Genomic DNA, 22,037 nt, shown 5'->3' on the forward strand with positions numbered 1-22,037 from the left:
ATGACAGGACCTCCCTGATTATATCCCATTAATACTCAATCCACTTCAGAAATTTCAGAGGTATTTGATTTCACTTTCTAATTTTTTGGCTCACCTTTATATTTCAGCTGCCTTTATATTCCAGTCCATTCATGGTAAGTCTTGAGTGATTGCTTGGCTTGTATACTATTTGTTTCCTTTTTTTTATTACCATTGTGCTTTTTACCTTTGAGTAATTAACATGATGATGGTTCACATTATGAATCATTTATGATGTGGAATTAATATGACATGCAGATTCCTCCTTTCACTCTTGATCTAATCTTATCAATACCTGTTGTAAATTTGTTTGAGCCTATTGTAAATTTGTAGTAGTTTGAATATCTAATATATATCCTCCTTGTCTAGTTGATTTCACATCTGATCTTTTATTGAGGATCATGTAATTTTGTTTTTTAGATGTGTTAAAATGATTGGTTATTATGTATTTGTGGCATTAGAGAGTGTTGAGCTGAATGTGTGTTGTGGTTAAAGTATGGAGAGAATTATTGTGGGGAGGTATTGCTGTTGCTTTTGGGGAAGGAATCACACATCCAATCCAATTGATACTGTAAAGACAGGGATGCAAAGTCAAGCCATTCTTAGTGGATGTCAGGTATAAGCTGTTAAGTGGGTTCAATAAATAATGATATCGTATGGAAAATGTATGAGAGTTAGGCTTTTGAATTTTAAAAAATAGTAATTTTCCTTGTATATAGTTCGGGTAGTGTTTGGGTCTGCAACCCCTTAAGGGTTGTACACCATATGCACCTTCATTCTAAACCCTTAGGCCATGTTTGTTTGGGTGGACATGAGCTTGGGATTGGACTAATAGTCCAATAAAATTATTAATCTAATGTTTGGTTAAACAATTGAAGTACGGACTAATTATTTTAAACTTGACTATTAGTTAAAATAGGATACATAATCCAACGGATTCGTAATCCTAGGACTATTAGTCATGGGAATGCTAATCCAGTCCGCCCAAACAAACATGGCCTTAGGGTATGTTTGATTGGAAGGATTAAAGCATGGGATTGGAATTATTAATCCGTGGGTCCAATTATGCTATGTTTGTTTTGACATTTTGGTTTAGGATTATTAATCTAATGGTTAATTAATCCAACAAATTTGTAAGATTATTGGTAATAGGGTAGGGGTGGGATAGTGAATACCACACTAATTTGATAAGATTATTATTACCTCACTATTAATCTTGTGAATCAAACATGACCTTAGATTACTCAAATATCATCTTAGCCATAAAAATATTTAATGGTTAAATATAGGCAACTGGAGCAACCGGTTAAACCCTCACCCTTGAGCGATCAATCCTTTGCCTCTGCTCTCACTCTTTTGTCTCTTTCTCTGGTGCTCTCACTCTAGCATCAATCTCCATTGTCGAAGTTTAACGAATACGAGCCCTAGCTCTCAATCTTTCTCACAGAACTCCTTGAAATTCCATGGAGCTTTCTATCAAAAGCTCTTCTCTCGAGGACTCTGTCTCAGAAGGTGTGCCATCTCAATCTCTATCTCACAAGTTGTGCCTGCTCTATCTCAAATTCAAATCTAATTTTTATTTTAGTTCTGATTTGCTTTTGTATTTGATTTTCGTTTTTGGTCTGATTGACATTTGTATTTGATTTTAATTTTTGGTAAAGTTTGAATTTGAAAGGTTCATGCCCTAACTTTGCAGAATTGCCTCTGCTTGCTACTTTAGGTACTCTTGGCTGCGACTTTGGTTCATCACAATGCTGATTGATAGGTCCTATTCACAAACAGCAAGCTCCAGACAAGAATGGATCTCTCTTTTGGTCCTCTTTATAGATATTCGACATCTTAGGTGAATTTTGCTTCTTTCCATCACTTTAGTAATTGTTGATAACTACGGAATATAGCTCTTAGTAAATATTTAAATAAGAATTGTTGCAATGTTAATTTCTATTAATTTAAGTGTTAACATGTTTACCATGGTGAGTGGAAAAATGTTTTCAAATTGAAAATCAAATGGAGAGGAAAGGATTTTCAAGACTCAAGTCTAAGGACTGCATAATTACTTATCAAACTGTCTTGTCAATCTTTCTCTGTTTGTTGAACACTACTTGGTGAATGCTCATTATGAGATTGACTTCGGATTCAATTTATAAATCTTCAGGTATGAGGTTTCGAATTTTTGGATTCATTAAATTATTATCAGTTAAAACAAGCATATGATGTTAATTTATTTTTTTGTTTGGTTTTTTAATATGTGGATTTCATGGTATTTATTGGTTCGTTTGCTCATTATTCAGGTTTAAAAATGAAAATGTTTGTTTAAACGCCTCAAATTTTAATTACTCGGAAACATTACCAAAACCTGTAATTTAGGTCCATTATATATATATATATATATATATCTATTACCCTTGAGTAATAGAAACAAAATAATACATATTATCTCTCTCAATGAACACAACAATAACAATAATAAATGTTAAGCTTCCATCGCGGAGCTACAAATAAATAATTACAACTATCAATACACCACATTTACTTCCTTCACATCTACAACGAAATTACACAAACAGACTTATGGACTTCTTAACTCTTCAACTGTGAATCCAAAGCCTTTTCCTGAAAAACAAATAAAACAACAAGGGATGAAGATTTGCCCAGTAGGGATCTCGTAGTTCTACAACAATAACTAACCCATAAATAGAAATGATCATGCATGCAGAGTGATATCATATACTAAAGTAACATTTTTAAATTTCCAAAATATTATATGTAGAGTACTATTTTCTCAAAATTTATTTGAACGTTTTAAAGAAACCTTTCATCTTTAAAACTTATTCCTCACCATCAGAAAAACCATAATTCCTTTTTTCAAACAAATATGCCCAAGGAACAACATCATTTTAAATTTATTAACCCAATTTCAAAATATTCTTAATTTCATTTCCATTTTAATATTCCTCTTTTCATTCCCTTCTGAAATTCACAATTATTATATCTCCATAACCTCAACCTCAGAGTTCAAGTTCCCTTAATACTCAAAAACACCCCTCATACACTCCGTTCCTGCTTGTCCATCATTTATTACTATAACTCCGTAACGTAAAAATCCCAATCTCCTTTTTATTCGATAACAATTCTCCTACACTCAACTACTTGTCTAACAATTACATCACATCCACATTTGCATTATTAATTATAATTCAACATAACACAAGAATAATAAACCCATTTAATTCAATTTCTCAATTAATTACAAATACAAAAGTTTTAATCTTTCTTTATAGGTACAAACAACCCGGTGAGTTCATTATCACCAATCCCTTATCCATTTACTATTTTATTATCCATTCTTTTCAAATAATTACCATATGCATTTCCCCTCCATACCAAAGTACACATCAAATTGTAATTTCATAAGTTTATCACAATTCACACATACTATCACCAACTCAACATATTTCTCAACACATTCCACTTTTTGCTGACTTGATACGGCGGGATAGCGGGCACCCAATTCTTAACACCTTCCACCTTTTGCCGGCTATTATACAGCGGGAAGTGAACTCCCAAAAACCATTTTCAACTTTAAAAAAAAAACATTCATTTTTTTTTCTCACTTTTGTCGGCTATTATACGGCGGGACTATGTGGACACCCAAAAATATTTTTCCCACATTCGTCCAGCAATAAGCCTAGACAGGGCATTTGGGCACCTTTAATTCAAAACCACCCCCACATTTGCTGTCTATTATACGGCGGGATTGTATGGATGCCCAAAAACCTTTTTCAACTCCCCGCGCGGGTACCAACACAACACCACCCAACACAACTCAACCCAAACTCAACATAACCTAACACAACTCAACTCAACTCAACACAACTCAACATGATTCAACACAATTCAACATAATTCAACACAATTTAATATAATTCAACACAATTCAATTCAACATTATTCAACACAATTCAATTTAACATTATTCAAGGTGAACTCTTAAATCTCCATTTCATCATTTCATCCCAAGGCTCATGTCATCCATACCATTACTAATTCTTACCCCCAAATTTGGTTTCATATTATAACATGATTTATAAGGTCCACAACAAGAGTTCAATCGAAAATTTGACATTATTTCCAAACACTTTCAAAATTCAATTAAACTTGTATATGTGTAATTCAATACCTTAATTTCATGATTCTACTTTTATTTTAGGCAAAACCATTAATTGTCTTCATGTACCAAGCTAAAGTTTTAAGAGAAATTAAAGCTCTTCACCCAAACACTTTTTATTTCAATTCTTCTATTAATTATACACCCAATTTCATAAGCCCATAATCATAATCCAAAAATTAAACCCCAACATTTCAAACCCTAAACCCTCAATCTCATGATTTATCACAATATGTTTAAAAACATAAATTTTGTATTTATATAAAGAAAATACCACAAATTTATCTATAAATGAGAGTATTAAGGAAGAACTAGAAATCTCTACCTCAAAGACCAAGCAAAGAATCTAGATCAAGAGCATCCTTTCGAAAATCCAAAATCCAATCGGTTGAAAATGTTGAGCTTCATGTATTCTTCACTTTCTGGTAAGAGATCTTGGCCAAAACTTTGGGGAATGGAAGGTATTTGGGTAAAAAATCTAGGGTTTTCGGACCTAAGGTAAGAGGAAGGAAGAGGAAAAAGGAAAGTGCAAAGAATGACCTAGAAAATCACTTTTCAAGTTGCTGAATTCGCGCAGTCCGCTCGAGCGCCACTTTCTACTCTCAAGCGTACTTGCTTCCAAGACAGATGCTAAAAGTTCAAACATACATAACTCTCTCATCCGGACTCTGTTTTAGGTCGTTCTTGTGTCCAAATCGAAGCCCCGGAAACATGTGAGACCCCTAACTTTTGTAAACCCTATTGAGTCCCTTACTTTAAAATTATTTCCTTGAAGTCCCTCAATTTCTTAATTAATTGCAACCCTAGGATCAAAATACATGTGCCAACAAAAAACCGCAAACCCTAATCGATTTTGGAAGCTTAGAAATAATTTCTAATACTCTAATAGACTCCCTAAACATGAAATTACCACTTGGAAACCCTATGCTTTTCCGGTCTTTATCATGTTCGTCGGTTGATCGCGTTTTTGTTCGTAACAAGAAATCCAAACCAAATTAGACTCTCTAAGCCCAATTTAATTTAATTCTACACTAAAATAAATGTTCCAATTCAAAAATTAAGGCCTTAGCCCTCATATTTTACTTAAATCACAAATTGACCCAAAGTTAGTACCATTGTATATATATATATATATATATATATTTGTACCTCTTATTCATCAAATCTTTTGTACACAATATCTATGGAATTTGTACACAAAATAAATAGGAAAATCCCCCAAAATCTTGAGCACATGGCTAGCCATCATACCTCCTAGGCTATAATCATTGTACTTTAGAGACAAATCCCTTGAATCATGGAAATAATTATGACTTTGGTACCAATTATATATATATATATATACATGTATATATCTAATGTACTTGTAACTAGAATGGATTGAATTAGACTTAAGCCTAACTAGATCATAATTAAATACATAATTAAGGTCCTAATCATCCACTATTCCATTTCATTCGAACTAAATACAACTCAATTCCATTACATTTCAACCAAATGACATTTTAGACAATTCACACCATTTTTCCTATAAATACACCACCGTCCTCCATCTATGTCACGACCCCATTCCGCCCCTAGTAGAATGGTGCCATGATGGCCAGTAATTCGTGATTACCGAAGGCCGACTCTCAAAATTCACACACAATCAGAGTATACATATGGGGCTTACAAATGCGGAAGCAATAACTTTCAAGCTAAGTAGTCCATAAGAGCAGTGCATAAGTTTAAATGGAAGGGCATACATCTTTACATAGCTTTAATACAACAAATGAAGTACAAAAATACATCTTGATCAAAAGGCTTCTTAGCCATCAAATACAAAATACAATGAAATACAACTAAGAAGCATAATCTTCAAGATGCGGCAAAAGTGCATAATCCAAAACAAGTAGCAAGTACATCTAGGCGTTACCGCCGTCCTGCTCGTCACCTACATATATATAGAGAGGGGTGAGCTTGGATACTTAGTGAATGGTACAAATAATAAAGGGGTTTACATGAATGATATCCAAAATCTTTATCAAATCAAAGCATAACACATCTAGTACAAAATCCAAGGGCGAATCAAGTTGGTCTAACAAATCTTTCAAGTCTCAACAATTAAAGTCCTTCGAGTTCCAAGGGATGACATTAACAAAGGTTGTGCTACAAATGCTTATAGTCCCCTAGCACGTACGGACTTTCAAGATTGTGCTACAAATGCTTAGAGTCCCCTAGAACGTACGAACTTTCAAGATTGTGCTACAAATGCTTATAGTCCCCTAGCATGTACGGACTTTTCAAGATTGTGCTACAAATGCTTATAGTCCCCTAGCACGTACGGACTTTTCAAGATTGTGCTACAAATTCTTATAGTCCCCTAGCACGTACGGACTTTTCAAGATTGTCATTCAAAACGAGGCTAATACTTGGTATACAAAATAGGGATCATCATTCATGCTTCACAAAATACTTTTCCAAAACAAGCAAGGCGAAACGTTATCAAAACTTAATAACATAACTTTATTAAAGATACCACTCACATAGTTCTTCAGACGTCGGGGTCAAGGCAAGTCCAAGTCCTACAAACACATGGCAAAGTCTGTTGAATGCACTTTCAAACAAATTCACATGCATACAGATGATCTCGGCATCTTTCAAAACCAAGCTAAGTCAAAACAAGACACTGTTTCTCATCTCGGGAAAATATGCTAGGCGACTACTAGGTCTAGGCCGAGGTCCCACACCTCCTTGCCGAGGTGTTGCCTCGATGGCCACATTCAAGGAAATGAGGTCGGGAAAATCTGGGTTTCCCTCTCTTGAAGAACATGAACATGAAGAAGATGAATGCAAGATCAAAATTTGCTATTACAAAATCTGAGATTTCATGCTATGAATTCAAATACATGGACCTAGGTGCCCATATTCAAGGATCTTGTGAGAACAAACACAAAACATGAATCTTAATGCAAACTTTTGGATCAAACAAGACTTTTTCTTCAAAAACACATGAACACTATCTTCTCTTTCTAAAACCAACTTTAAACCAATGCATAACAAGCAGAACAGGTTCGATTGTGCAATGCAGCTGGATGATCAATAAGAGCGACAAGAGTGAATCAAGAATTTAACCTCAATACACGAATCTAACGGTTTGATCTCTAGAAATCAAGCTCGAAAGTCTACTCTCTCACTCTAAGACTTCTTCTTCCTAGAGCCTCTCTCTCTACAAGGCAAAGATGCAATACAAAAATGTATATGTTCTGGGTCTGTCAGCTGACTTAACCCTCTGCAGGGGCACGTGGCAGCGACTGGTTGGTGCTACTAAAAAAGGTGGCTGAGTGACAAGACAAGACTATGACAAAGTGTGTTCAACAAGCAAGATGGCATGGGCACTTCGGTAGGCAATGATCTCGGCTAAAAGTAAGGCATCGGCAAGTAAGGGAACAATGATCTCAGCTAGGAAGGACAACACTTGACTAAGCTGCGCCACACCTTGGCCTAGATGTGCCACACCTCGGTCTAGGTCATACCACTCCGGGACAAGATCACTTAGGTGCAAAGGTAACATCTCGGCCTAGATGGTACACACCTCGGCCTTGGTGATGAACACCTCGGCCTAGATAATGACATCTCGGCCAATATGTCAGGGCGAAAGTAGAGGTCAAACAAAGTGGTTCCAAGATAATTCTAGACTGAAGATGACCTCGGCTAAACTCACACCAAGCAAGGTACAAAACATGCTGTAACACTTAAACGAACAAGGACAAGACTTGAAATGCAAGCTTACAAGACAGAATCACATGAATGCATATGAGTATGGTTAGGATAGCGTGAGGGTTATTACAATCTATATGAACATCAAACACTACACCCACACACCCACATGTCATAGAGAGAGGGAGAGGAGTGGAGAGTGAGCTTGTGGGAGGGAGAAAGAAGAGAAAGAGAGCAAGTCTTGCAAAACTAGTTCCATAAGCATTTGAGTAAGCCACAACACAACTCTCTCTTTTATTTTCCTTTTTCAAATACATGCTCTTAGAAGATTTAAACATTCATTTCAGATGTGTTTTGATGGTATTCTTGTGTTAGAAATGAAAGAAGTTGAGCCTTGATTCTACCCTTCTTGTATTTCTCTTAATCGGTATAAGACTACCTTTTTCCACATCAAACTCTCAAAATTTCCAAAGGCACACTTTCACCTTAAATTTCTGAGTTTAAAACATATTATTTAGCAAGTTTTCATCACAAGATAAGTGGAAAATTTCCCCTAGTTGACCTCTTTTCTCACCAACTTTCTTGTTGCAAGAACTGTGCTAGAAAAATCCATTTTACAGTCAACTTTCAAAATTTCTAGAAAAATTTAGAAAAATCTTCTGGACCTCCATTTTATGTCAAAAGCTTCCTTAAGGAGTTATCTTTCAACTAAAATTGGTTTCATTGAAAACGAGTGAGCGATTTGTAAGAAAATCTAATTTTTGTAACGGTCGATGAATCTGGACAGCGCTGGAACATTTCTTAAATAACCAAAATTTTACAGCCAACTTTCACATTTCCGAAACATGTTCTGAAAACTAGATTAAATTCTCTACAAACCATAGGAAGGCTAGGTTTGGGAAATATCTGAAATAGCCCTTTCGATTTTAATCTTTAAATGGTATTGAATCTGGAAATTTAGTTTTACATGGGTGTTTTATGCTCTTGTGTACATGAATATGCTTATTAGTTTATGATCATGTCTTGGTGTTCCTTATCTTCTTCATTTTAATGATGCTCATGTTTATGTGGATATTACTATCTTGTTGAGTTTGTTCTAACTTGACTTAAAACATTGATCCAAACGGAAAACTTAATTGGGACGGTATTGGGTTTTCGATCACTTGAATAATGAAGAGATGATAATTTAGGAGGTTAAGTCTTGCGCAAGCGGTTGTCGCATAAACCCTAGAATGGAATGGACATATTCAGACTCTTTGCGATGGTTTGATTGGTGAGATAAGGTTGGGTCCGGATAAAACTTTTTTGGAAGGATAAGGTTGGATTCAGGAGATAAAACCTTTTTCTTTTCATTATCCCTTTTGAGGCCCTGCGATTGGCGCTACGCGGTATATAACTGTTGGTAGGCATCCGAGGTTAGTTCTGCAACAAAGCAACAAAAGGGGGAGTTCCGAATAGTTCGGTGTCCAATTCTTGTGGTTGGGAGGATGAAATGTCTTTGGGAGATTTCAAGAATACTAACCACTAACATTATAACCTGTTATCTATCTGAATGACATGTTCTTTTTCTCTATTATTGAAATTGATGTTATTGACTTAAAAATCATGCTTCACTACTTGTTTGCTATAAATGTGATGGTGTATTGGATTAGGAAAAAGGGATGGGGTGTGTGTGCGTTTACTAGGCATTCAAAGCTCACGTCGTCTCATGCCAGGTATTGAAAACTATTAGGCTGGTCAAGCTGAAGTATTTGAGGATGTATGGCTATCTTATGAGAGTTAGGAACTAGTTATGTTAAACGTGTTTTGAGATTGTAAGTGATAGATCCCATGTTGTATTTAAGACATGATTTTGTCATTTGTATATATATAACATTTCATGTAGCCCTTGTGTTAATACCTTGTCAAGATCTGTCAAAAAGGTAGCTTTGCTATCTAAGGTGGTTAGACTTTGAAGGGAAGCTATTTTGACTCCTCCGACCTTCTTGAGATCTTGCTGGGTTATTAGCTAAAGGACTCATTAGTGACGTTTCCTACTCTTGTAACCTTAGATAAACCCTGTATTTAATGGTTAATATATTATCTGTTGTTCTTGATTTTTGGGACGTCACAAAACAAGCTTTCCAATGGTTCTAGCCTCACACCCAAATTCAAAGTGTGGAAAAGGAAAAAGGCAAAAGAGTGACGGCTGTTCGTAGGAAAATTACCCAAGTCAAAGTTTTTGGTCCAATCTTACTTTCCAATCTTACTTTGCCATCATGTTACCACTTCCATCAATGTCCCAAAATAAAACAAGGAGGCTCCAAACACAATAATAAAAGGTCAAAATCAATCCCACTAGCCCTAGAAATTCATATTCAACCAGGCAGACCGCTCGAGCGTCCAATCTTCCGCTCGGGCGAACAGACCAACAAAGCCGACCGCTCAAGCAAACACTCTTGCGCTCGAGCGGGAATTCACAACTCTCAGAATTTCGAACAGACTGCAAAAGTACTGGGAGCCTCACAAGGCCGCTCGAGTGTCAACTCTTGTGCTCGAGCAGGGGAAAAAAAATTCTACAGTGTTACAGATTGGTGGTTGGTTAAGGTAAAAATGTACTTCCAAAGAGCTTTTTTCATCGATTGCTATTGTTTGTATAATGATTAATTTGCTCTTTGAGATAACAAAGAGAAAGGAAAGTAGAAATAAAATTTTGGGGAAAATGGCTTTGGGGCTTTCAATGTTTAGAAGCTTTGTTGTTTATCGTCTGGGTTGTCCAACTACTGAGTGGGTTCTAGTTTCAAAATATTGCTCTAAGTGTTAATCCCAAAACTAGTACCCATTTTCTTCATGATCTTCTGGAATGAAGTGAGCAGGCTATGTTTCTTTTGTTATTATTACGATGCAAAAATGAAATATTGTTGTTGTTATCATTGTTATTAACATTACCGCTGTCATTGTTTTTATTACAAAAAAGTAAGTTGGTATGTAATGCAAATACTTCGATAATGTAGGAATTGGTTAAGAGGAGCCTCCGCTTCCATTTCTATATTTTCTGTGGTTCCTACTTTACCAATTTAGAGTTCTATACTAGTTAATTCAATGGGCATGCATTGGGCTCATCATTGAATTCCATGCAAAACTCTTAACTTATTTTCATTATTAGGTGAATTGGAATTCTGATTGTTGTGATTTACTGATAAACAATTGCCACAGATGCCTTGCCTATTTTTGGAATCAATCAACATAGGCAATAACGATTAATACTGAATCATCTTTTTATTTTTATTTTTTAATAATAAAAATAAGCTACTAAAAAAGTTACTAATATTTAAATACTTAGTTTAAACTATGTGCCTTACAAGAGAATTAATGAGCTTTGATTAAAAAGAAAAAGGGCGTTTCACTTATTTTGTTGGACATTTTCAATGTCTTCAGATTGCTAACATTTTAAAATGAACGGATCAGAAATAGGATTGAAATTTGATTACTATTGTAGGCAAATTCATATATCACAGGTGACAAATTGTATCGGCTGTTTCATTTATTGATATTCTTTAAGAGTGCTGTCCTAAAATTTAATTCCTTGATATACTTGTGCAGGCTATTGGTTTATGTTTTTGATTGGACAATTTTGAAGTACCCCTCAGATTGGTGGCAATTCAAGACAAAGGGTCAATGCTTGTATATGTTGTAATGTTTGAAATTGACTTCATATTCTGTGTATGTATTAAGTCTATTCCTCGTGTCTACTTTAGCAAGCAACAGCCAAACCAACTTTAAATGCTAGACCATCTGGTGAAAGAGTGGAAAGGCCTTCAGGTGTGTTCTACTCTAATCAGCACGAGCACTGCTATGCATGTGTCATATCAATTTCTTTGGTTTGCTCAATTTCTCTGTGTTTTGAAATTTCTATGTGTTTTGAAATCAAAATGAAACAATTCAATTTGCACAGCCCAATACACTTAACTAAACTTTCCAAAACATCATAAATATCATTGGAATCACCACCAAGTACGTTGATATGATTAACAACATTCATTTAAAAAAGCACAAGCAAAATCAATAGAGAGAGATAGAGAGTAAAAGAGGGCTTAGGCTTTCTCATAGATATAAGCAACCCTAGGGTTGTCCTTTTCGACCTTATTGGCTACATGAAGGATGGGTGCGATGACCACAAACGAGGACAACACAAGCTCACTGTCAATGGCATTGTTGACGTCGGTGTTGGGGTCGGCCATTGTCTGAGCCATCATCACCCGTCTTGACAATGATTTCGATGGGTATGGGTATGGGTATGGGTATGGATGTGGGTGAGGCGGGGGAGAGGATGTGAGATAAAAGAGAGAATGAGAGAGTAGGTGTGATATATGGATGTAGGTGAGAGAACTTAGGTTACGAAAAAATAATATTGTGGATCTCTCCTATTACTAAAAGTTGGAGAGGGATGTTAGACTAAATATCTCTTTTTTTTCTTATATTTGTTCTTTTATAGATATATGATGGAGATGGGCTCATGGAACAAAATATATTTTGATATAGATTATTGAATAGTAATTTGTAATCAAACACTTGTATTTTGACATATATATTTTCTTTGAATAATTGGGTTGGATTGTTTTGATTTTTTTTAGATATTTAGATATGTTTTGTTGAATAGATTAGGTTTATATTTTGAATTAGTTGATGGATTTTTATTTGTTAATTAAATTTGAAGGTTGAATGAATGTGATTTGAATTTTGCATAGGTGAATTTGCAACAAATATTAGTGTCGCTAAAAGTGGGAAGTTGGCATATATTTTTGAAGATTATATTAGCAATTGCATTCCTTGCTTCATCCCAATTTTGCTATAACTAGAATTGGATAATTAAACCAATGTTATATATGTAGGGTTATGGTGTATGTTGTGAGGAAATTGCCAATGAAAAGCTTGCTTTTAAATGTTTCCATTTATTTAAACTTTTTGATTATAGTAATTATTATCCATTTAAATATTCTCCCATTGAAATTAGCTAAATTGATGTAAAATTATTGCAGGAGTGATGTTAATTATAGATGATTCTGTTCAAACTCTTCTAGTAGTTGACTTTGGGAGATTCGACTCTATCTTAAGACTATTATGCTTTGGAAGCATTCCCTATTTTCTCTTTGTGAACAATTCTATAAATGTTTTTTTTTTTCTTTTTAGTTGTCAATCTCCTTTGGTTTCTAATAAGAGCATTGTTATTCAGGCTCAAAAGTTAGATCTGTTTTCTAAACTCAGTGATGTGTCAAGAAAATGATTAGTTAATAATTAAATATTCTCTAATTATCAATTAATCATCTTATTGACACATCATTGGGTCTAAAAAGTAAGTTTAAAAAGTCGATTTTTATATTATTTTCCTTCTAGCAATTTACATGTGAGGTTCCTATAGTAAGAACAAATGGACAAGAATGCTTGACTCCTTTTCAAAATGTGACTTTTTTTTTTTTTAAACAATTAGACTAATGTACGATTTAAAATTGGTTTGTAAACAGTATTTGGTTGATGTAATTTGGATGGTTTTTATGTGTGGATGAATGTACACAGATGATTTGTAATTGGATTACGTAAATTTGAGCTAATCCGTCTATGTACAAGTTGATATATATGTCCAAATTGTAAATTAATTTTGGATGTCAATCTATGTATATGATATTCGGGTACCAACTATATATGTCTAGGTTGTTGATATTTGCATGTAAATCTAAATTGATTAAAGTGCAAAAGAATATATGTTGCGACACGTGTAAGTCAAACTATTGTAAAAAAATCATTGCATGTGCAATTGTGAAGCACCTATTAAATTCATTCTCATTTAATTGTACAATTGATTGGTGTAACGCCCCAAATTTCTAGCCCAAATGATAATACAACAATAATGACTTTTTCAAGACTGAATATCAATCTCCAAACTTACATTACATGATAGAACAGTTCTTCATGCAACAATACATTAATCCAATAACAAGTAAATAAACAAATAAATACCCCCAAGGGTTTACAAGTTTCCAAGGCTTGAGTCTGGTTACACAAAACGGTTATTCAAACCCACACAAACACAGTCCTTGGCTTACACACAGAGTCACAACAAAATGAGAGCATTGTACTCCCAACACACATACTTCCACGCCCCTAGTTGGGTGCGATCACCGCATCTTTTCCTGCACAAAAGTCCCATAGGGTGAGCATAAAGCCCAGTAGGAAATTCTTAACAAAGTATATACATTTTCTATAAGTCTCAAGAGATGAAATGCACATCCCATGTTATGCCATTTTTGAAGATAAATCACATTTTTATCTTTTGAAAATCATCATGCTCAATGACATCATGCAATTTCAATTGTTCAAAACTTAACAATTTATTTCAAGGGCGGTAAATACGACTCTAGTAATCCCTAGGTCGGTGTCTGCAAGTAGACTATACAAGTACTACCAAATTGTCATTTTTACCGGTATTAACCAAAAGGCTCGACACCTATCTGCGCGGGTTTTCGGTCTTTCACCCTAGACTCTCAGGCCAACTTATTCAATATCATCCACACCACTTATCAAGACTTACCAACGTATTTACTCCAAAACCATTTCATGGAAACTTGTTTCTCAACATTCTTTTCTCAATGCAAGTTTTCAAATCAACTTTCAAAGTTTAATGTAATCAAATGAATTGATATGCCAATAACACCAGATGAATATAAATATTTTTATTCCAATTCATCATCCAAGGAATAACATAATTCCCTCTTCTCAAGTATCCTCAACAATTAGTCATTTCAAGACTATTTCAACGTTTTGAACAATAATTTCTAAAATAAACAACAATTCTCATATTCCCTGAAATTCATCATTTATGTAAATATAAATAAGAAATTTTCCAAACATCCATTTATTTTGACACACAAAATAAATACAACAATATCATTCATGGATTTTCAGCCTCTTTTAAAAAACTCTCCAAATTCTAGGTTTTCTCACCAAAACTATACAACTCAAATCCTTTGAAAGAAAACTTTCCAAAATCATCTTTTCTTCAATCAACGAAGATCAAACCCATAAGATCATTTTAAACGAACAAGAGACAAACCCACTTTCAAAATCGCTCAACTTCTTGAATCAACAATCAATTTTCAAAGCTATCGAAAGATGATTTCGAAAATCATATAGATCTTGCAAAAATATATATTTAACTCTAGGAAAATCCCTACCTCAAGTTTTGAAGAAGAAATGAGATGAAACCCCCAAAATCAACGGTGTCGAAACTCGGTCTTCACCGCACACAACGAAACCCTCGAGAAGTTACACAACTTTGATGAAGAACTTCGGTCTAACTCCCAACGGATTTGGAGGAATCAACGAGAGAAGATGACTTCTAGAGAGAGAAGCTCTAGATCTGGAAATTTTGGAGAGTTTTATAGAGAGAGAGAGAACTGAAAAAGTTATCTGAAATCTCCCCTTACGGACTGATATAATATGGTCCGCTTGAGCGTGAAATACATTTTCTCGTAAGCAATTTTGAATGCATTTTTCATTTTTGCTTTTGGCGAGCTGACAAGGCAGCTCGACCCCCGCAAGTTGACCGGGTCAAAATCGGGATCGCTACAACCTCCCCCCTTAAAGAATTTCATCCCCGAAATTTCAAATCAAACTACCTACACAAAGGGGGTTTCTAGCGATCAAAACCACGCTATTTCATTTTAAAATCACAATATTAACTCTCAACCTTTTTTTTTTTTTTTTTTTGCCATTTCCACCATGGTTATCTCATTAACAACAACCGTTCACATCAACCTAAACATGAAGCAAAGAAATGACAATCTGTAACTACTTCATGCTTAACATAACAACATACATAACAACATGTGGTCAATCATTTTAACACATTTCCCTCAAACACCATGGAATATTACAAGGAAAAACAACTTAAGCATTTTCAAACAAATCCGAATACTTAGAGAGGACTTCCGCCTCCCGTTCCCACGTCACTTCTTCAACCCCATGGTGTCTCCACAACACCTTTACCAATGGTATAGCTTTGCCTTGTAGCACTTGCTCCTGGGTATCTAATATTTGAACCAGTCGTTCTTCGTAAGAGGCATCCTCATCTACCTCCAAGTCAACCCAATCAAGCACATGAGAAGGGTCAGGTTCATACTTCCTAAGCATAGCTACATGAAACACGTTGTGAACTCCCAAAAGTTGTGGCGGTAAAGCTAACCGGTATGCCACTTTCCCAATTCGCTCTAAGATCTCAAAAGGCCCAATGAACCTTGGAGATAATTTGCCACTCTTACCAAATCTCATCAAATCCCGCCTTGGTGAGATTTTTAGAAACACATGGTCACCAACTTCAAAAGATAAAGGTCGTCTCCTCTTATCGGCATAACTTTTTTGTCGACTTTGGGCCATAGCTAACCTCTTCCGGATGAGAACAATTTTCTCGGTTGTCTCTCTAACAATTTCCGGACCCAGTAACGGTGCATCACCCACTTCGGCCCAACAAACCGGTGATCTACAAGGTCGGCCATACAAGGCCTCAAATGGTTCCATCCCAATACTAGCTTGGTAACTATTGTTGTAAGCAAACTCAATCAATGGTAAGTGCCTTTCCCAAGGCCCCTTAAAATCAAGGACACAAGCTCTAAGCATGTCCTCCAAAATCTGAATGGTACGTTCCGAGTGTCCATTGGTTTGAGGATGATAAGCAGTGCTAAGAGTCAACTTAGTTCCCAACGCCTCTTGAAGGCTTTGCCATAACCGGCCAGTAAAACGAGGATCCCTATTCGACACAATAGTCATAGGGACTCCATGAAGTCGAACTATCTCTCTAATGTATAACTCTGCCAAGCATTCAACTAAGTCGCTAGTGCAAATCGGAATGAAATGTGTAGACTTAGTCAACCTATCAACAATCACCCAAACGGCATCATTGCCTCGTTGTGTTCTAGGAAGCCCAACTACAAAATCCATGGTAACACGCTCCCATTTACACTCAGCCATCGGTAAGGGTTGTAACAAACCCGCTGGTCTTTAGTGTTCAGCCTTCACTTGTTGACAAGTAAGGCATTTCGATACAAATAAAGCAACATCCCATTTCATACCCCTCCACCAAAACTGATGACTAAGATCATGATACATTGTAGTGCCTCTCAAGTGTACCGCAAGGCGTGAGTGATGGAACTCCTGAAGTATTTCCTCTCTACAAGATTCTAGTACAAACAAACGATCTATGCAACGTAGATTCAGATCCGAGTGAACGTTCAAACCTTTCTCTTCCTTTCCATTAGAAATCTTAACACGGATTGATTCCATATCACGGTCTCCTCATTGTGCCTCTATGACCTTACTAACCAAGGTAGGTTGAGCATTCAAAGTAAACAAGGTAGCACTTTCTCCGGCCTCACCCAAGTGCAAATCAAACTTGCCAATAACATCTAGCATATCCCATTCCCGAATGGCCACACTTGCCAAACTACTCACAGATTTTTGACTCAAAGCATCGGCCACCACATTGGCATTCCCCGGATGATAGTGTAACTCAAAGTTATAATCCTCCATAAATTCCATCCACCTTCGTTGTCGTAAATTCAAGTCTTTTTGAGAAAATAAATACTTTAGACTCTTATGATCGGAGAAAACCTCAAACTTCTCACCATACAAGTAATGCCTCCAAATTTTCAAAGAAAAAATCACCGCTGCTAATTCTAGATCATGGGTGGGGTAATTTTTTTCATGATTTTTCAATTGTCGTGAACCGTAGGCCACAACTTTTCCCTCTTGCATCAAGACACAACCAAGTCCATCCCTGGACGCATCACAATAGACAGTGTAATTCAAACCCCTTTCTAGAATTATCAAAACCGGTGTGGTAGTCAATCTAGTCTTAAGCTCTTGGAATGACTTTTCACAAGCCTCACTCCACACAAATTTGATACCCTTTCTAGTCAACCTAGTTAAAGGTGCAGCTAGTCTAGAGAAGTCCCTTACAAAACGTCGATAATACCCTGCTAATCCTAAGAAACTCCAAATTTCAAAAACATTCTTGGGTTGTTCCCAATCCTGTACGGCATTTATCTTTGAGGAGTCCACAGTCACTCCCTTTCTAAACACTACATGCCCCCAAAACTTCACCTCTGTTAACTAAAACTCGTATTTTTCAAATTTGGCATACAATTGGTGCTCACTAAGTAAACCCAACAATACCTGCAAGTAAGTCTTGTGTTCCTCTTCAGAGGTTGAATAAATCAAGATGTCATCCACAAAGACGACCACAAAATAGGCCAAGTATTTTCGAAAAATTCTGTTCATCAAATCCATAAAGGAAGCCGGTGCATTGGTCAACCTAAAAAGCATTACAAGGAATTCATAGTGGCCATAACGAGTACAAAAGGCCGTCTTCTGAATGTCCTCCTCCCGGACTCTCAACTGATGGTACCGCAACCTCAAATCTATTTTTGAGAAGCAACGAGACCCTCTAAATTGGTCAAACAAATCATCTATTCTGGGTAGAGGACTCTACCTGTTCTTAACTGTAACTCTATTCAACTTGCGGTAATCAATACACAACTGTAATGACCCATCCTTCTTTTTCGCAAAGAGAGCTGGCGCTCCCCAAGGCAATGTACTAGGGCGAATGAAGCCCTTGTCTAAAAGTTCTTAGAGTTGAATCTTCAACTCATGAAATTCGGCGAGTGCAAATCTATATGGTGACATGGAAATCGGTGCCGTGCCAGGCACTAATTCAATGGAGAACTCGATCTCCCGGTAAGGTGTAAACTAGTAAGATCTTCTGGAAAGACATCTAGGTATTCACAAACTACACTTGGTAACTCAACATGAGCCCCGTCACTCTCACTATCCAAGAGAGTTGCAAGAAGGCCACTAAGTTTGCTCCCACTATGAGGGTCAACAACTGGCGACAAGGCTCTTTCAACTCGGTTCCCCAAAAAATAAAAACGATCACCACCGGAAGTGCACACCGTAACTCTCTGATGGTAACAATCAATCACAGCTTGATAAGAACATAACCAATCCATGCCTAAAATGACATCAAAACTCGACATATCTAGCAACACAAAAGCAAACGGAAATCTACACCCGGCAACTTCTATTTCACAATCACGACAACCCCGGTCTAAATCAACTGTACCCCCAATAGGTGACTCTACTCTGAGTGGTGGCACTAATCGTGCTACCTCTAACCCCAATGCAGAAGCAAATGCAGTAGATATAAATGAATGAGACGCACCCGTGTGTATCAATACATTAGCCAAAGAATTACACACAACAAAACTACCTCTCATAACTGAGGATTTTGGCAACTGCTCTAGCACGGTAACAGCATACACACGCCCCTGTGGCCCCTGATTAACTTGCTCCCCTCTCGGAGCATAGGCTTGTTGTACTGACTGAGCCGAAGTGGCTCCCTGATTAACTCACAAAGCTTGGACTGATTAAGCCTGCTGGTGGCTCTGAGTCTGCCTCAACCCTGATGCGCCTGATGCACCTCCCAACTGTGGGCAAGTTCTCTTCATATGCCCTGGCTGACTACACTGATAACAATTAAACCCTTGACCTTTATTCTGAGACTAAGACTGACTTTAAGATTGATTAGGTGCTGGTAACATTAACTTCCCTCCACCCTTCGGTGGGCATGAGAAGGATTTGTGACCCGGTTGGCCATACTTGAAACATGAGATGCTACTCGATGCAATTTTTCCTGGACCCGCACTAGTCAAAGGAAAAGTAGATCTAGACTACTGTGGTTGGGACTGGGATGGATAGGTGTTCCTACTCTTCTTGTTCTGCCTATAGTCTCCTTGAGACTCTTGGACCCTAGACCTCGAACTCCGAATCCTCTCCTCATTGGCTTGTATGGAAATTTCTACGTGTGTCGCCGTCTTCACAAGAGGGTCATATTCCCGAATCATATTTCCGACAAGCTTGAACATAATTTTTGTTTTCAATTTCTTTTCAAATTCAATGCAACAGCGCTCTTCCGTTGCCACCAACTCTGATGCACATCTGGACAAACTAGAGAAGATCTTCTCAAACTCAGCCACGGGCATGTCGAGTTGTTTGAGGTCTTTAAACTCTTGCCTCAATCTCTCCCTGCAATGGGAGGTATGTACTTATCTTGGAAAGCAACCGCAAAGGCTTCCCATGTCAGCTCCACTCTACCCTTGGCATATTTCCACCATTGACCCGCGTCTCCCTTAAGGTAGTAACTCGCTAGAGTCACTCTTAGTTCACTATCGTCGATGTGAAGCATCTCAAATGCCTTCACAGTATGTTTGAGCCACTCATCCACTTTCTTGGGCTCAGGGCCACCATGGAACTCATCCAGTTTGGCCCGCAAGAACAATCTAGTAAGGAAACTCATCCTTGACTCCGCGGTGTTCTCTCCGGCTTGATTCTCCACCCTCAACAAGTTCATAGACTCTCTTAAAGCCCCTGCCATTTCTCGAGCTAGGGCCCCCATTGCGATTTGACCCACTTGTCTCACCTGCTCGGCCACATTAGCTTGGCTTGCTTGCTCGGCCATATTAGCTTGGCCGAACCCTTCTTCTTGCACCAGAACCCTATGGACCGGTACCTTATGCACACCTCGGCGAGCCCTACCACGCCTCCCGCCTCTACCACCACGGACTTGACCCCTTCCTGACATCCTAATAAAGGACACGAGAGAAATAATTTAGCACATTAACTCATATGTGCTCGTAACTTGACTCACACGTTCGACTACAACAATTCTATATATTTCTCTACCATATACACAATTCAATTTCACCCCACATAAGCATTTAGTCATGTAAACACATACGGACTATTCTTTTACGATGAAATCCATTCCACGAAAAATCAAGAATTCTTAGTAGAACGAATATTGATGAAGTACCCTTCTAATGAGACCTCAAGGAATTTAACAAGCGCAAACAATATCTCAAAAGTCCAGTCCCATACCTATGCCCATTTAGTCACATAAGCATGTTATTACATAGTCACAAAATGCATAACACTTCCTAAGCATGCTGAATGAACCCATTGTGGTTAAGCAACCACTTCCCACGAGCTCCAAGTATTCAAGCCCGGTAGCTCTGATTCCAAGTTGTAACGCCCCAAATTTCTAGCCCAAATGTAAAACAATAATCATGGCTCTTTCAAGGAAAACCGAATATAAATCTCCAAACTTACATTACATGATACAACAGTTCTTCATACAACAATACATTAATCCAACAACAAGTAAATAAACAAATAAATACCCCCAAGGGTTTACAAGTTTCCAAGGCTTGAGCCTAGTTACACAAAACGATTAGTCAAACACACACAAACACAGCCCTTGGCTTACATACAGAGTCACAGCAAAATGAGAGCATTGTAGTCCCAACACACATACTTCCACGCCCCTAGTTGGGTGGGATCACCACATCTTTTCCTGCACAAAAATCCCGTAGGGTGAGCATAAAGCCCAGTAGGAAATTCTTAGCAAAGTATATACATTTTATATAAGTCTCAAGAGATGAAATGCACATGCCATGCTATGCCCTTTTTGAAGATAAATCACATTTTTATCTTTTGAAAACCATCATGCTCAATGATATCATGCAATTTCAATTGTTCAAAACTTAACAATTTATTTCAGGGGTGGTAAATACGACTCTAGTAGACTTATACAAGTACTACCAAATTGTCATTTTTACCGGTATTAACCCAAAGGCTCGATACCTATCTGCACGGGTTTTCGGTCTTTCACCCCGGACTCTCAGGCCAACTTATTCAATATCATCCACACCACCTATCAAGACTTACCAACGTATTTACCCCAAAACCATTTCATGAAAACCTGTTTCTCAACATTCTTTTCTCAATACAAGTTTTCAAATTGACTTTCAAAGTTTAATGTAATCAAATGAGTTGTTATGCCAATAACACAAGATGAACATACATACTTTTATTTCAATTCATCATCCAAGGAATAACACAATTCCCTCTTCTCAAGTATCCTCGACAATTAGTCATTTGAAGACTATTTCAACGTTTTGAACAATAATTTCCAAAATGAACAACAATTCTCATATTCCCTGAAATTCATCATTTATATAAATATAAATAAGAAATTTTCCAAACATCCATTTATTTTGACACACAA

At 36.9% G+C, this 22,037-nt stretch overlaps 1 long non-coding RNA gene across 1 annotated transcript; it reads left to right on the top strand.

The window, feature by feature from the left end:
• Positions 1–1,312: 1,312 nt before the first annotated feature.
• LOC145802108 (uncharacterized) lies at positions 1,313–11,755 on the top strand. Its single transcript, XR_014344446.1, has 3 exons — positions 1,313–1,530; positions 1,739–1,861; positions 11,468–11,755. It is a non-coding gene; the product is annotated as an uncharacterized LOC145802108 (long non-coding RNA).
• The last annotated feature ends 10,282 nt before the right edge of the window (positions 11,756–22,037 follow it).

Source organism: Camellia sinensis, chromosome 11 (assembly GCF_055761805.1).
Source record: "Camellia sinensis isolate YWXY chromosome 11, ASM5576180v1, whole genome shotgun sequence".
NCBI classification, from domain to species: Eukaryota; Viridiplantae; Streptophyta; class Magnoliopsida; order Ericales; family Theaceae; genus Camellia; species Camellia sinensis.